Genomic DNA, 17,230 nt, shown 5'->3' on the forward strand with positions numbered 1-17,230 from the left:
TTGACTTTCAAAACAAACGAGAAATAAATAAAAGTATCAGTTAATGACAGAACTAGTTGATCTGTTACTGGTGTACCTCAGTCACAAATCCAGTCTAAACCTGGAGTCAAGTGGCTTTCTATATGCTCTCCTTCAGGAATTAAATTTATCCAGGCCAAAACAATCACATATCCAAGCATGTATGAACTGACATTTTATCCCATTCTTTTGCTGGCTGAAGAATATTGACATCAGTGACAGTCTTTCAAGGTCTGTCCACAAAGTAATTTCTCCTCTCATGGGCATTACTAACTAATGAATGAAGAGATCATCTACTGTTTTATTTCTCCTGGGAGAAGTTTGTGCATGAGAGAAGAATGTAGTCCTTCTAGCAGGCTCTATGAATACAAGTGGCTTATATTTTAAATGAAACTTAATTTCAATAGTTGAGTTAGAAATTTTTATTTCTAAAACTGACATTTCATTAAAGCCTTTATTTTATTTTGAAGGCAAACTATTTAATAATCCAGTTTTGTTCCTCATCCTTCATAAGCATTTGTGTCCATGGAAACTTTGATGAGTAATATTAAAAGGCTATTGTGCCTAATTTTTGAATGAAACTCAGGTGGATTTTAGCACTGTCGTTATAAAATCAGTTACAGATATTGTTTCCTTATGCAATCTAATAAAACTAACCACATTATTAGGACTGATTTTATTCCGCTTAACTTTACTATTGAAATATCGTGGCGAATTACTGTCCTTGGATTCATTAACTTTTTCTCTATAGTAAGCTAAATTTGTATTGCATTTTAAACAAACCATTAATTGACAGACTGTGAAGGCCAGGATCATTCATTACCATCAGATCTGCTTAACTTTCCCAGCCTGTCATATTTTATAGAATGAAAGTTTGCAGGTTATAGAGTTCAGTTTGAGACCTTTATTTGTGAAAGTTTAATAGCTGACTCCAGTAAACAGTGATTTATATAGTAGTAGGTTTGATTAAAGGGGAGGGAATGTTTTCTATTGATCTAACAGTAGAGTGCTGGGGATTAAGCTTGTATATCAGGTCCTCCTCTACTCTGTGTGCATATTTTACTTCTAAAAATGTTTTGTTGATGTAAATACACATTTGATAGAATCTTAGTAAAAGTCATTTGAACAAAATTGTGTGCAAGATGCAGATTCTTTTTCTACAAGGTCTGTATTGCTCTAAAACAAGCATTAAATAGACATTCTAATTTCTCTTTCTTCACAGATGTATGCATGTGTAAATATGTAGATTTATGCTCTTATGTGAGTTTTAATTTCTGGTAATGAGAAAATTAAACTATCATCTAATAATGTTGTTGTGTAATGAAAAGACAAGTTTATAAAACACAACCAATTCTCACTTTATCAGGATGGCTATGTCCTGAGCTGCGTGACTGGAGACATACAGACGGAGAAAAGACTTTCTTTAGTAAAAGGCGAAAGATATATATGACCTGAAGAGAAACCAGAGTTGGTCTCCTCCCCTTGAGGAGAACTTGGTGGGGCAAGCAGTCTTGCCAGGCCACAGAAGAAGACAATGCAGCCCGTCTTGATGAGACCTGATAGGCTAGGGCCAGATGGAAGAAGAGGAGCATGGGAGGAGATGAGGGAGGAAAGAAGGGTGGGATTGGGAGGGAATGACCAAGTGGACTACAGCTGGGATACAAAGTGAATAAATTGTAATAAATTAAAAAAAATAATAAAGTAGCTCACCTCATGGCAGAGAAGTATCAGAGGGCCAGAGAGAGGAGCAGAGAGAAGTGGTTGGGGATACTTGCAGATCCTAGCATCCATAGCTCATGTTACTGTTGGTTGCAGTAAGACCCTGGCATCTGACCACCTGCATAGGCAGCCGCACCCCACATGTGTTTTTACTGTTCAGCCTATTCAGTTGCTGTTCCCAGTGTAAATGCTGTATTCCAGATTTATTTACTGCTAGATTAATTTATCTTTTACCTCAAAAAAACCATCTACCCCCCCAAAAAAAAGAAGAAAAACTTTCTTCCTCTCTCTGCTTTTTGCTCTTGTGAACTCTAAACTGTTTTATGTAATGTCTCTGTGAAATAATTTGCTTAGATATAAGTAAACAGTTTAATAAAATAGGGCATTCTCCACATAATCCTCTCCTTTTCCTTGCTCTTCCACAGATGCTGATGTGAAGAACTGCTCAGAAAACTGGTGAGTTGGTTGGTGCCTGGTGAAGAGGGGGCATCTTGGGCATTGTATTTCTCCCTCTTTGCTTCTTAGCCTCTTCTCTCTGAAGCACATTCGGTTTTGCTCTTTCCTTTGGCTTTCTTTCACAAATTGTCAAGGGCAGTGGAAGAAAAATCAGGTAGACATTTGGATCAGTGCTATTACACATGTAAGAGTTTTAGCCTTTGCTGAACCTTTGAGTGCTACTCAGCAAAACCTCCCTGTCTCCTTGTCTACTCCCATTCTCATCTATCATGTTCTCTGTGTTTTCATGTGCTGTTCTTTTCCTAAAGTGCTCTTTTCAAAGGTTTCTTTATAGATGAAGCCTCATCTCCCTTAAGTCAGGGCTGGTTGCTACCTCAGTTTACTGAGTTTTGTAGTCTGTCTCTTGACTCCTGCACATGAGTTGCTTTCTCCGAGCTGGCCTGGTGTTGTCATTAGGTTGGGTGTTATATGAAATTACCAAAGCCCATGCCCATGCTTCTCAAATTGTTTCCTTGAACATTGTGTGGCGCATGGTCAACAGTAGTCTGGGTTGTTTAAATCCACCAGTGCCTGTAAAAATGTCACCCACATAATGCTTCCTGCTAGAGAAGCAAGTGCCCTCATGGTAAAGTTTGTCACAATGCCTTTCTATTTACAATTATCATACTTTACTTTGAATACAGCCTCAAAGAGCAATAGCATTAGGTGGCCAACAGATGGGAGAATGAGGAAGTAGTTCAAATGATAATTTTGCTTCCTTTTTTTTTATCTGATAGGGTAGTAAAACGCTTTCTAGAACATATCTTCATTTTTTTAAGAAGAGATTTCAGGTTATAGGATTCCATAATATCTGCAAGTAGTTCTGGCCACAGTTTGTTAGCATCTGTATCTTATCATTCATTAGCTTCCTTTGTGTTTCTTTCCCATTCTTATCACATCTTCTAATGTTACTGTCTTTGCCTCCCGACTGTGGATAGCCTCTACATTAAATCGACAGTTCTTATAATGCCTCATTTTCCTCAGCTACTTGCCACCTGTTAAAAAAAACAGCTGACTTTTTTTTTTCTGTAGGAAAAGGGTGGGGCACTTAAGCTTGGTTCACAGCTGCCAAGAGCTGATTCTGCTCCCTCATTGCCTTGAAAACCCAAGTCCCTTATTTGAAAAGTAGCCAAGATGCTCTCTGTTTTTTACAGGTGATAAGAAAGAAGAGTCCTTGATAGAATAGTGAATACCAGTAAATAATCAGACCGATTATAGGGGATGCTTACAACTTATATCAGATGTCAGCAGTGAGTTTAACCATTGCAATGTTTCCACTTATTAAGGACGATTAATTGGTGTGCTTTATTTAAAATAAAACCCACAAACTCAAAGAGCTGCTTGTTGGTATGTGGCCATGATTGCTTGATTTCATCGTACATTTCTATTTACATACATATTTAATATGGGACTTGACATCATTTACTTTAAGACATCTCAGTCTAATGCAGGTTTTTATTTTGTTTTATACAATGTGAAGGAGACTGCTCCCTAACTAGGAATTTTATAGCTATCATTTAACCCATTTTATAACCCATTTTACAGTGCAGCATTACTTCTTCCTAAATGAGATTTCGGTGTATGATTGTATGACTGCTAATGATTCAAAATAGAAATTAGTTCTTTTTGCTATTAATAAAATTACTAGTTGTGCAGCACCACCATTCATCATATGCTTATGGGAAAAATACATTTCATAGTACATAACCCAAAACAAATTCAAAATGCTTACAACACTAATATATTGCTTTCCAAATAAATAATATATGTGCTAATGTTAACAGTATGAGATTTCCATTATACAGGGAAGACACTTGACTTATTTACCTATGGTTAAGCAAAGTTCTCATGAAAATACATGTTTCCAGTGTGGATGAAACAACCAGCTTTTATAGCCAAATTGTTGTAGCCATCACTTTGGTGCCTGTTTTTGAATTCTGTACATGTCAGGTACTGAGGATGCAATAGTGACCACAGCCCATGAAGAGATATTCTGTGGCAGCCCAGCGATGCTTTCATTGGTAGCCATCTTGAGTGCTCTCTTAAGTGCACACCAAGATGTGTTTGTGTGGCAATATGTGCAGCACAGATTCTATAAATATGTTTCATTCCTTTCTGAAAGTTCAAGTTGCTTTTGAACAAAGCAACTGTGAAGCTTGGGTAAGTAAATGTGTCAGTCTGGAAGGGAGTTAACATTACTCAAATGGTGATTCTCATTGTTATAGTTTGGAGTTATTGACTTTTTTTTTCTCAAAATTATCTTGAATCTGCTCTTAGGACATTTGAATCTGTTGTACAGTCCTCTAAGTATATTAGAGAAGATCGTTTTGTATCATTTTATTTATGTTAGCATTTTATATTTTTGATGTATAAAAATATCTAAATGCATTCTCCTAACACCCACATACTTTGGATTTACCAGTTATCATTGTGTCTTTTCTTAGATAATAAAATGATAGCAAAACTCTGAATAAACAGTAATATTCATCAAGTTAGAAACAGTGGCAGGACGGTGCATTATAGTATCCTTTGAAACTAGGTATTACTTCTTATAGCTGAGGAAATCTAAATTTAATGCATGGTAAAGGGTCCCACAACATCTGACCTTCTCACCACGACATGACTATGCGGCTTTATGTGTGCACCTACATATACCTTGCACAGATAACTAGAAAATAAATATAATTTTAAAATGAAAATAAAACATACAGGAAACACTGGATTCAAACTTGCCATTGGTTCCTTATTCATAGAGTTAATAAGAAAGGACCAATGGCAGCAATCTTTAAATTAACGGCATTTTAAAGGAGTGTGAAACAGTTCTTTACAAAACAGCCTGGACTGTGTTTTGGAGAGGTTTAAACTACAGACAGACTTCAACATGGACACTGTGGCCCCGCGGTCCAGAGCCCTTTGAATGGTTTGGTGCATGGGTTCTGTGTATTCATTGCAGGATGGCTCACCGAGCTGAATCCTTATTTGTGCATCTCTGTGCCTTAGCAGTTTAAGCAAGTGCTGTTACAGAGTACATTTTTTTTGTCACTCTCATAGGTTTTCAGATTACCTTCTGAAGCAGACTCATCCTGAGTTGTTGAAATGCTTCATTTCAGAGAGTGGCATGTGACCAGGCATGCCATAAATTGAAAAGTTAAATTAAATTACTGCTTATGTAACATTTCTTGCCAACTCTGAATGTAATGTCTATTACTTACTAAGCACTCATCAGTGATTTTATTTCCACTCTCTTCCTCCATTTATTGTTTCTTGAAGGTAGTTTAAGAAACAAATTTCACTACTGCTTTGTAATCAGTTAGACTTAACAGAAAATGCTGAGTTAACATTAAACTATCAATTGTCTTTGGGTGTAATTTGATAATGTATCAAAACTTGATATGGCCTGATTTGTTTGTGGGCCCGCCATACAAGGTGTTTATAATGGCTCTTGGCTACAGTATGAAGTCAAAAATCTTAAGTACTCTCTTTATTTGGACTACTTAAATTAGCTATTTTATATTTGTCCAAAAATACTCTTTCTTCTTTGAGACACCAAGCAGTTTTTCATCTGAAAGTACACCTAATCAATTTCAAAGGGAAGAAAAAGAAAGCCGGCACCCGTTTTGAACATTATTCCTCTTCGAAATGTTCTGAGGGCTGGAATTTATTTCACAGTTGCAGCTAAGCGGGCTTCTGGCCTGAAAGGAAGGGGATGAATAGTGTCTAAATCTACTTTGGAAGAGAGCTTGTTTATCGAGCTCCACCTCATTTTCTTTTATCTGTCACTGTGTAAATAATAGGTAGAATTTCTCGGTTCATTGTACTGTACGTGCGCAGCATACAGCTTAGCACCAGCTCACTGTAGCAATTTTCAGTCTTCCTCAGCTTTTCTATTTTTTCTGAATCCCCTTGCCCGCCTCCCCTTGCCTGCAGTATGATCCAAGCAGCACTGTACACTTTTATCAATTAGGTTCCCCATGCCTGTCTTCATATTTACACATTTGTCCTGGAAATGAAGTATGGGTTTCTTTTAGGATTAGATTAGGTGAAGTTTGCTATTAGATAGAAATTGAACTTTTTAGAGCTTTGAAGACTTCGGGCAGCAATTTTTTTTCCCCTACAAAATCCATTCATAGGGCCTATTTGTGTCTCATGACATTTACCAATAATACAAACACATTAAGGGATTAAAGAGCATGGAAATGTATTCCTGTCTTTTTGAAAAGGAAGTTCAGTAGTGGGCAGTTTGTGTCTCTGGACTGTCACCATGATCTTAAGAGACTATAACTCCTGTCCTCTCCTTTTTCTTCATCATGTTTTCTGTGCGTTTACTTGTCAGCATCATATGGCAGCTTCTACAGTAGCTATGTATCCCATATTGCAGGAAGGAAGCTCAACAGAGAAGAAAAAGGGATGTGTTTTCTAGCTGAATCAGCACCGCCCAGGAAATTCTGTGCGATGCTTAAGATGATTAGCTTGAACTTCCTAGCACAGCTTCACCTGCCAAATGGGAGAGTGGAAGCTGTCTAATATAAATATTAGACATATAAAATATATGTCTATTATATAAAATATAAAGACAATATTTTTTTGCCGAGGGTATTGACCATTAAACAGCAGTTGTGGTTCTTGCTTCCGTACGTGGTGAGTTTCTTGGGAAAAGTTCCGGTTCAGCAAGCAGTCATGGCCATCGCTCCTGCCCTTGATGAATACTAATCTGATCTCAGTTTCCTTGTCTTTCAAATGGACAAAACAATGTCATCCTCATGGTTAGTGTATGAGGGTTTAGAAAGACAATAATGGTTGCTTTAAAATATTTTGTTTATTGTTAGCACATGACAACCTCAGAAGTCTCAAGTCTTTGTGTTCTGGTGATGACCCCTATTATCTTATGAACTTCTGCTTTAGGGTCTAAGAGGGGCTTTGTTTTGCAAGTGGTATCTGTGCCTTTCCTCTGTTCTGCAATGCCTTACATTACAGTGTAGACATTTTTTTTTCTACCGGTCATATGTACTGAGAACTGAGAATGGGGTATTCATCACTCTTTGATCTGGAGAAAGATTTGACAAAGGGATGATTAATGTCACTGAAACAATCACTGTAACTAACGGAGCAGAATGCTCTTTCAGGAAGTGTGTCTGGACCTCAGACAGGTGTCACTACTGTGTCATTGTTAAAGAAGCAGTTCTGTTGGCTGATCTGGGCTCATCCTTCTTAAGGTAGCAAGATTATAGTCTGCTTCATTCCAGCACTTTCCCACTCATTGCTTCTTTTATCAACTGATAGGAGGTAACATTGTGGCTTTGAAGGTGCTGTTACAATTTGCACCATCTGTTTCTGCTGCCTGAGATTTTCATTTGTCTTTCTTGAGGTCTACAGATAACAGGTTATTCAGGTGTAACCACTTCCAGTAGATGATCCGGACGCAAGAGAGTTCAGTGACACATTGCACAGTTGAGCATACACATTTATTTGTTTCTTTCACATAGGCAGTGTGTTATTAGTATTGAAGTTCCCCAATGTAATCCCAACATATTCTGATTCTGATATTTGTTAGCTCTATCCCCTAGGATAGTTGCCACATACTCTTACAAGGGCTTAGTGTTCCTATTTATGAGATAGGAACATTAATGCCTGTGTTATACAATATAGAGAGAATATTAAGCATGTGAAGTGTTAGTAGTATGTCTGGCAGATCATTAAGCATGTCATTCTACTACTGCTGCTGTTACTATTACAGAAATGGACTTAGGAAAGATCATGTTTTTACCAGTTGCTTCATAAGAAAAAAAATCCCAATTCTCATGGGTGACACAGAACACATGTTAATATGTTCTTATAGCATGTGTATAAAATTACAACAGGGTGTGACTATGAGAGGCTTGCTGCTCTGCAGTGATGCATTGTACAGTGTTAGATGTCTCGGGTAGAGAGTCATCTGGAGGTTCCTTTATTCACATGCTTCTTTCTGCAACATGTTGATGTAAGGGCTGTGCTCAGGCTGAGCTGAATAGAGTACAGACATGACATTTCTCCATGTGGTTTGGAGTTCTACCAGCTTGACAGCTGTGCTTGGAAGAGGAACCATTTAGAGAGCTTTCATTCCAGGTTAGCACACACATACAAAAGCATGATATATGATGACTTCCCTTCAGAGGACACATAGCATTATTTCTGCCATATTTTCTTTATTGGACCATTCAGGGTCCTACTTATGGAAGCAAAGGAGAATACAAAGTTAGAGTTCATGAGGAGACTCCTGTGTCAGACACCTTTGAGAGTAACCAAGGTCCTCCTTCTGCTCATTGTACAAGAATGAATGGAATAAGCACCACTTAATTTTTCCCATAAATTACTTTGAAAAAAATATCATATCCACTATCCAGTGTTCATCTAACATAGCCAGGAAGTTAAAGTCCTTAGTGAAAAGTATAATATCAATGTAACTTTTAATCACGTTAATCTTGGAACTGTACACACTCAGATCTAGGCTTATTAGCATTATCTTTAACTTTAAAAGTTATTGTAGGTCTCATGGGGGCTGGTTTACTTTTCATGTATGGAAGTTTATTTTCCTAAGGTTTTAATAAAGAATAGATTGCCTGTTTTTAAGTACAGTATTAAGTATTCAAGTTCATTATAAGTGCTCACTAACTTGAAGAAGCTGTGAACATTTCAGTTGTCTCAAAACTTCAAGTTAACTGCCTTCTTGGATGGAATTTTTAATAGTTTTGAGAGGTATTTTTTTAAACAACACTGATCCTAAACAGAAAGGTTTATTTAAAAAAAACTTATTTAAAAAAAAGAAAAAACTTATTTAAAATAAAAGCAAAGGGAAATATGTTCATATTTAGATGATACTCTCTTTTGTTCACTAAGTCTGTTGTCTTCTTTTCTCCTTTTAATCAGTCTTAAAAGACATTTGTTTGAATAACATGCTGAATTCTGTTTCTTATTAACCACCAATGGAATCAAGTGACCTCAGACGTAAGCATCTTGCGTGAATAGGTAGTTAAAAGGATCTGAATAGACAGGGTAATTTGCCTTCTCTCTCTGCACCCCGACTCAGAGGGAGATAAGGACATTGATGCTGAAGCACTTCACACATATTTCTTTTGTTACCCATTTCAGACTAAAATTTCTGTGAACTAGCTTTGTAAATCTTTGGAGAATCTCACTGATTTCTCAAAACCTAGCTGGACCTTTAAACAGGGGGAGGGGGTCTAACAGGTAATTGTTTCTGGATGCTTGCCTAAAGATGACTGGCAAGAATTTTGTTCTTCCTCAGCAATTAAAAGTTAGCCTGTCAGAATTTTGCAGATGTAGAAAAATCATGTTAATGATTGTGACATATGCACAAGATCTTATTTTTCTTGTTTCATGGAGCTGAGTATTCCAAACTGTAGAGATTCGGTGTTTGGTTCTCACTTTTTTATTTGTACTATGAATAGCACATTCATTATGTGGCTCCCTGGCTGTCTCAAACCTCATGGGTCTTTACCCAGTCTACTCATTGGTGGTAAGTAACTGGTGTTGTCTCTCCAGTCCTGAACATGATACTCATTTGCTGGGAGAAAAAGACAGGAAAATCTTTGCACCAAAGACTTAATTCCAAGAGGGACTATTGTCTCATTTCCAAATAGGCCAGGGAATATTTTGTGCTGTAGGTTCCTCTTGGGTATTCATTAAAGCTTCCTGACTGGGTTACAGGGTTGCAAGCCAGCAGAATGAAGAAGAGCCTAGTTTTTGATGGCAGAACGGTGTTTGTATGCTCAGTTCACTCATACGTGTGTGCATTTAGATCGAATATGTGCATCTGGCCTCCCCAACGAATACCGCTTGGCTTACAGAGTGCTCAGTTTATTTCATAATATCACAGAATCATTTTTTAAATCTTAATTAAGGTGAGGTTTGAAATTTTATCTTTAAATTTATAAATTCATATATATCTTAGAGGTGAACCAGTTGGTTTCCAAGGGCTTTTGTAGCTCTAAATCACTACGATTTTGTGACAAAATACTTTTCTAAAGTTAAGGTTCTAAATCTGTTTTTAATCCAGTGTAATTCAAAATCTAATCAGTGTTTGTCAAAGTGAAAAATAAACCATTGCGAGGTAGCATTAATATTACTGGTTCCAAAAAGGGAAGTTTTCCTCCTTGTCAGCCCTTACTGTCGCAGCCACTGCTCAACCCCACGGTACCCTTTCTTCCTAGCTGTAGGAAACCGCTCATGTTCAGAATCTTTGCAGGAAGGCTCAGTGAAGAGTGTTGATGGCAGAGGTTACCTTTCACTCCCATTCCTAGAGGAGGGTCAGTCCGACTGTAGATGTTGGTGAAACCAGAATCTTACATGCTCAAGCCTCAAGTATGTGCCGTTAATGAGTGAGGTAGATACTGTGCTTCTGTCTCCAGATGCACACATCGCATTTTATAAACACAGTTTATAATGCACATTTTATAATGCACAGTTTTTTTTTAAATGAACTATTCCATCTATTTTAGGCTATTTATCAACGTTTTAAAATTTGAATAAGAGAGAAAGGAAAAGGGAGGAAAAAAAAGAAAAGTGAGAAAGGGAGGGAGGAGAGACAGAAAGGGAAAGCACAAACCACATACGCATGCACAGAAAGAGAGAGTATCAGCCGACCTTTTTGCTGGACAGAATAGATATTCAGTTTTGAATCACTGGATTGTTCCCTGATACAGGTCCCACCCCTTAGGGATTTCCACTTACTCTGAACTGCAGAGTTGTACAAGTGTGAACATGCCTGGAAACTATAATTATTCTTGGATTTTGAAAAAAAGGCCCCTTAGTAGTTAAGCAGCCACTGCCATGCTTTTTTTTAAGTTCATGAGCTAATTCTTATCTCCTCGGTCAACATCAGATTGGCAGACATGCAGAATTAATTCGATCTCCTGGACATCTGCCCTTTGAACTCTGCACACCTGCTGTTCACCCACGACGCAGAGTTTTGCTGTGAAGCTCAATGTGTCCTGAAATTCATGATTTTACTCTCTTATTGTCTTGAGTGATGGGATTGTAGCAATGTGCCATCACTATCACATCTAACAAACTTCTGTTTTACCATCCAATCACACTTCATCCATGTAAATCCTTTAATATGTTTTTTCAGTTTGTTTGTTTTTTTGGTTTGTTTGTTTATTTTTAAGCATTGTTCCTGCTTTTGATGGAACCCAAAGTATGCCTGAGCACTGCTGGATTCTGTTAATATCTTTTAATCTCTGGAGCTTCTTACTGCCTCTTAAGAAAGAATGTGATGTATGGAAAGTAGCTTCAATTATACCAAAACTGCAGTGACCCACACATTAAAGGATGAAGCTGTGGGCTGTCAGAATGACAGTCTGCCTTCTAATTCGTTTGCCACTCTTAGAAGACTGGGTTGATATCCAGTTGTTTTTCACTCCAGTAAAATTCTTGAGTTAGAATGTTCTCAAGTTAACAGACTCTATCATGATGGAGCTTTTAGAATTAATATTTACAGCCTAGTACATTAGAGTTTCTGGAATGATTCATCTCCTATTTCTGGAGGGGCATGGTTAGAAACAGGGTTTCCCTGTATAGCCTTGGCTGTCCTGGACTAACTTTATAGACCAGGCTGGCCTTGAACTCACAGAGATCTGCCTACCTCTGCCTTCCTGAGTGCTGGGATTAAAGGCGTGCACCATCATGCCCTGCTGATACAACTCATTCATCCATTAATCTGACGATGAAACATCTGAGATAAAAGAACAAGTGAGAAAAACAAAAGGTTGTTTGTGTGATTGCTCGTTTATTTTGCTTATAATCTGTCATTAGCTTCATTCATTGCCTTTGGTCCTGTTGCAAGGCAGCACATCCTTGTAGCCAGAGCAGGTGTAAAATGCTTACCTTGGTGGGAGGATGCAAGGTAGGAAGAGGAAGGGTCTGGGTTCCATATCCCTTTGAGGCCATACCGAACACCATAAACTCAGTACCTTCCATACCTTTATTCTCCTCAAGAGGCCTAAGATCCAATAAATGGACTTTGGCAAATGCTCCATATAAAACTCTAGCACATCTGTTTGATTTGATTTCTGTGTCTTTTATTTCACAGGCCACGTTGTCATAAATGAGCCTGCCAACTACCCTGTTGAAACTAGGTGGAATTTATCTTCCTCATTTTCCTGTTACATGTGTCTGATAGGTTTGGAAAAGTTGGAATTATAATGGCTGATGGCATTCTTTTAATTCTATATTCTGAGGGAGAGATGAAAATTGTTTTATTGTTTTTTCACCAATGTCTGTTAAGCACGTTCACTTTTACCCCAGCATTACTGTTAGATGGAGGATCAAGGAAGGGGAAGGTGCATGTGTTGAGTCATCTGATCACATGCGTGGTAGACTAGCCTTTCAACTTTAACTCAGGACTGTCACCTATTAACCCAGTGCTATTCATTACCTACTGCTTCATTTGAGTTAACCTGTGATTTATGTAACCAAGATAGCACAGAACAAGTTGAAATTTCTTTCCTTGAACAGTGCAAATCACTGCCTCGTTAGGAAGGTGTTATAGAAGTTTTTAAGAATGGAATTTAAACCCTTCTATTGGTAATTTGAAGACACTGCCACTCTTTCTTTTTGCAAGTTGAGAACGCAGTTGTCTGAGTCACCCTGCATTCATTCATTGTGCTCTTCCTCAATGTTTTAGAACCTTCATGGTTTAACTTTTATTCTTGGGTATATTTTGTAAGTCATTCAATAAAACACGGTCTTTAGAATGTTGTCCAGTGGATAGGAATGATTTTTCCTCTTTACTAACCTTTTTTTTTTTTTTTTTTTCATTTTGTTCCTGTGGTCATTGTCTTCCCATGAGACAGCATAACCATTAATTTTGAATTTGAGCTGCCTTTTTATGCTTTGCATAATCTTAAGCTGTTAAGTCATTACTCATAATGTGTGCATCTTCTTTATTATGGATAAGTTTGACTACTATATTAATCTACAATATTGTTGTTGATTTTTAATTTAGCTGGTAGAGAATTTAGTAGTAAACCCAGAACTAGCTTCATTTTCAGAAAAGTATGAGAGTTTTCCTTTTTTGCACTAGGGCTAAAAATTACGATATTTATTTATTTATTTATTTATTTTTTCATGAGCTAATAAAAATGTTTGGCATTTTATGAGTATTGTTTAAATCTTTCATGACAAATTTTCAAGGAATATCTTTTTCCTTTGTTTATTCATTTTGTGTCAAATATTACGTGTAAATAAATTACAAATTAACATAAAAAGCCCCATTTTACTTTTTATAGCCATAGATTCATTTTGTGCTAATATTTCAAATCCATTATATACAGTCTTGAAATAAATTTATAGTTTATAAAATTCTGAGGAACACGGGATTAAAATTTCACTTTAAACATGCAAAGCCAGTGAAAGTGTAAGTGTATTTGGCTGTCTGTAGTCTCATATTGTCATTTTTGTTTACAGATAAAGAATTTGTCTTTGAAAATTAAAAAAAAAGATTTTTGCCTTTGAAACGTTAAACTCAATATTGCTATTGCAAAGGGTCTAAGATTGTGGTGATTTCTCATTTCTTGTGCTTAAGGTCTCTTCCACATATAATACACACACACACACACACACACACACACACACACACACACACCCCACAACGTTTAGCATCAGTCAACACATGAAAATTTATAGTGCGATACTTTCTAGCTGAGCACAAAAGTGTTCTGAAAAATCTTAATGTGTATGCCATAAAACCAACAACAAATTTTCCTGATGGTTCTTAGAAGCACGTTCATTGTCAAATGCATCCATTGCTTTTCTTTCCTTTTCCAATATCTGGAATTCCTGAGGATTGAGATGTGGTATTTTTATTAAATCCATATTCCATAGTCGATCACAGACACATTTTTCCTCCTGTGACTAATATCCTTGTAGTTCATGATAGATCACAATGTCAAGAAACTGATCTTATTCCAACACTCAACTCTATAGGGCAAACATCCTGTTGCTGTTGACTTTGAAGGAGAAGAAACAAGATGATTTAAAACAGTAACTTGAATGTTTATGTTTCTTAACTAATGCTGTGGTATATTGTGCGTTTCACACCATCATTTGGTAACAAGTGCGTGTTGTATGGACAGAAGAGCCTAGTAAGTTCATGAAACAGGCATCTGTTTTAAAATGATTAGGATTTTCTAGGCAATAGAAATATTAAACAGGGCGGTACCAGAAAATTGTGCTATGGATGGCACTTTTGGAGAAAAAAAAAAAAGACAAGTATTAAAATTTAATATCCTCCAAATTTTACTATGTCTTTTAACCTTGATGTAAAGGCCAACCAAAGCATGGTAATATTATTACATGATCATCACTTTATATGAACTTTAAAATTAATGATTATTTCATCTATTTTTCCAAAAAATTAAAACAGTTTAATTAGCCTTGTTATCTTTTTAATTTTAATTTTTAACATTAATTACAGTTTATTAACTTTTTATCCCAGCTGTTGCCCTCTCCCTCATTTCATCCCCATCCCACCCTCCCTCTCACATCTCCTCCCATTCCCCTCTCCAAGTCCACTGATATTTGAGGTCCACGTCTCCTTCCATCTGACCCTAGCCTATCAGGTCTCATCAGGACTGGCTGCATTGTCTTCCTCTGTGGTCTAGAAAGGCTGATCTCCCCTCTGGGGAAGGTGATCAAAGAGCCAGTCACTGGGGTTCATGTCAGAGGCAGTCCCTGTTCCCATAATTAGGGAACCCACTTAGATACTGAGTTGCCATGGGCTACGTCCAAGCAGGGGTTCTAGGTTATATCCATGTATGGTCCCTGCTTGGAGAATCAGTCACAGAAAAGACCCCTGTGCCCAGATATATTAGGTCCTTGTGGAGTTCCTGTCCTCTCCAGGTCTTACTATCTCTCCCTTCTTTCATAAGATTCCCTGCACTCTGCCCAAAGTTTGGCTATGAGCCTCAGCATCTGCTTTGATACCCTGCTGGGTAGCGTCTTTCAGAGGCCCTCTGTGGTAAGCTCCTGACCTGTTTCCCATTTTCTCCCTCTTCCCACGTCTGTCTGGTTTGCCTTTTGGAGAGAGGATCTTACCCAAGGTCCTCCTTCTTGCTTAGCTTCTTTAGGTGTACAGGTTTTAGTATGTTTATCCTATATTATATGTCTAATAGCCACTAATAAGTGAGCATATACCATGTGTGTCACATCTTATTAATATGGCTAATCACATGTCTCACATCAGTTGAGATTATCTAAAAATGATTCATGCCTCATATATTCCACCACCAGTACCCTGTCACTGTCATAATATCATTTAAGAAGTCAAAATGATAGCACTAAAGAAAATCATTACTACTCAGAATTGATTAGACTTCTTCCTGGTTCCAAGCAAACTAAACACAGCCTGTTTTCCCTCTGGTTAGTTTTGCACTGTCCTCACAGTATTTGTGTACCTTGAAGCCTCATGGACCTGAGAGACAGTTTCACTTTCAACTCTGAAATCCCTACAAAATGCCAGACTGAAATGAGAAAGTCAGGACTGTTTGCCCTGCATCTTTCTCTAAGACCTGTACATTTTTTTCCTTTGAACTTGTTCATATGCTAAAAACTACATTTAGTTGGAAATTCTGTTATCCAGTGATTCAAATCAATGCAGACTCAAGTAGGCTTCCTAGGCACAGCCGTGGGACATATTAGATTTCCTTTTCCTACAGTTTCAAAAATCATTACTTATGACTCAATTTAGAAAACATTTGAATAAATATTTGATATCTAAGACTATACTAGTGGCTTCAGAGACTTGCAGAGAAGTATAAAATGAAATTTCAAATTTTGCTTCTATCTGTGAGACTTTAGGACTGTGTCAAAATATATGATAAACATACCATACACATTACCATGCAGAGAGCAGCATGTTTCAGAGTATCTGAAGGGTTGTGGCTTGGTGATTTTATGAGTGAGAGACAGAAGAGATAAAGGCTAGGATGAACTGTGCATACTTTTCTGTCTTCCTGTATTAAAACATTTAATCGTGACATTTTAAGATGTAGAAAAATGTGTAAATAGCCATTTTCTTTTTCAGCGGGCATTGTTTGAGTCACATGTTCATAAATAATAGTATACACTCAGCCTGAAGAGAGTAGTTTGTGTTAGAAGTGGAGTGTAATAGAGAGGTCAAAGTCTGGCATTACAGTGTGGCCCTGAACATGATTTTGGAAGCTTTGTGTCTTTCTGACCTTGGAAAACATATTTAATGTTTCTTTACTTTCATATCCGTTTATGAGAACATCATAATGATTATACAGAGTTTTTATAAGTTGCAGGAAATGTGCTTTGCAGAAGGACTTGACTAGAATATACTTCAGCACATACACATTTGACTGACTTAAATTCATGAGTCTGTTTAGTAGCTTTCTAATGTTAAACAATTAAACTATATATTTACGCATATTCAAAAATATATAAAGGCATTTTATTATTCGAATAGTTTAAGGACTCAAACTATTGAGAATTTGTATTTGTTTGAGTGCGTATACTGTGGTCCCAAAGGAAATGCAAATAATTAAGGAATTATGATCGAATAGAACACATAACATGGTGTTACAGTATAGTGTTTGCGAAGACATCTAAACCCACCAGAGGGAAACGACAACATATCCGTTCAGCAGAATTAATGCCTTATAATTAGTTCTGAAAGACCGTATGGTTTGCCATACAAAGAATAAAAAGTGTTGGAGGCAGAAGGGAACCCGCGTGAAGACTGAAAGCTTAGGATACTATTCTTTTAAACAGCTAGTTCAGCCAGTCTGGACATCAGACTTCAAGAGATGCTAGAGATGTTAGGCAAAGAAGACGCTAGATTAGTAAAACAGAGATCAGAGAAGGACTGTCTATGACATGTTTGGAAATTTGATTTTCAGCATCATCCTATGTCGGGAGTGGAGCCTGGAATCAAGACTTAACTATGAAGGGCATATTTAATACACAACAGCTAAAGCTC

At 37.2% G+C, this 17,230-nt stretch overlaps 1 protein-coding gene across 22 annotated transcripts in view; it reads left to right on the forward strand.

Moving 5' to 3' along the window:
- Nucleotides 1–17,230, forward strand: part of Adgrl3 (adhesion G protein-coupled receptor L3) — a 780,523-nt gene that overhangs the window by 50,080 nt on the left and 713,213 nt on the right. For all 22 annotated transcript variants that reach the window (XM_060380826.1, XM_060380806.1, XM_060380808.1 and 19 more), the window contains exon 2: nt 2,163–2,193. The gene's annotated coding sequence lies outside the window, so the exon portion shown is untranslated. The remainder of the gene's footprint in view (nt 1–2,162; nt 2,194–17,230) is intronic.

Source organism: Meriones unguiculatus, chromosome 3 (genome assembly GCF_030254825.1).
Source record: "Meriones unguiculatus strain TT.TT164.6M chromosome 3, Bangor_MerUng_6.1, whole genome shotgun sequence".
Lineage (NCBI taxonomy): Eukaryota > Metazoa > Chordata > Mammalia > Rodentia > Muridae > Meriones > Meriones unguiculatus.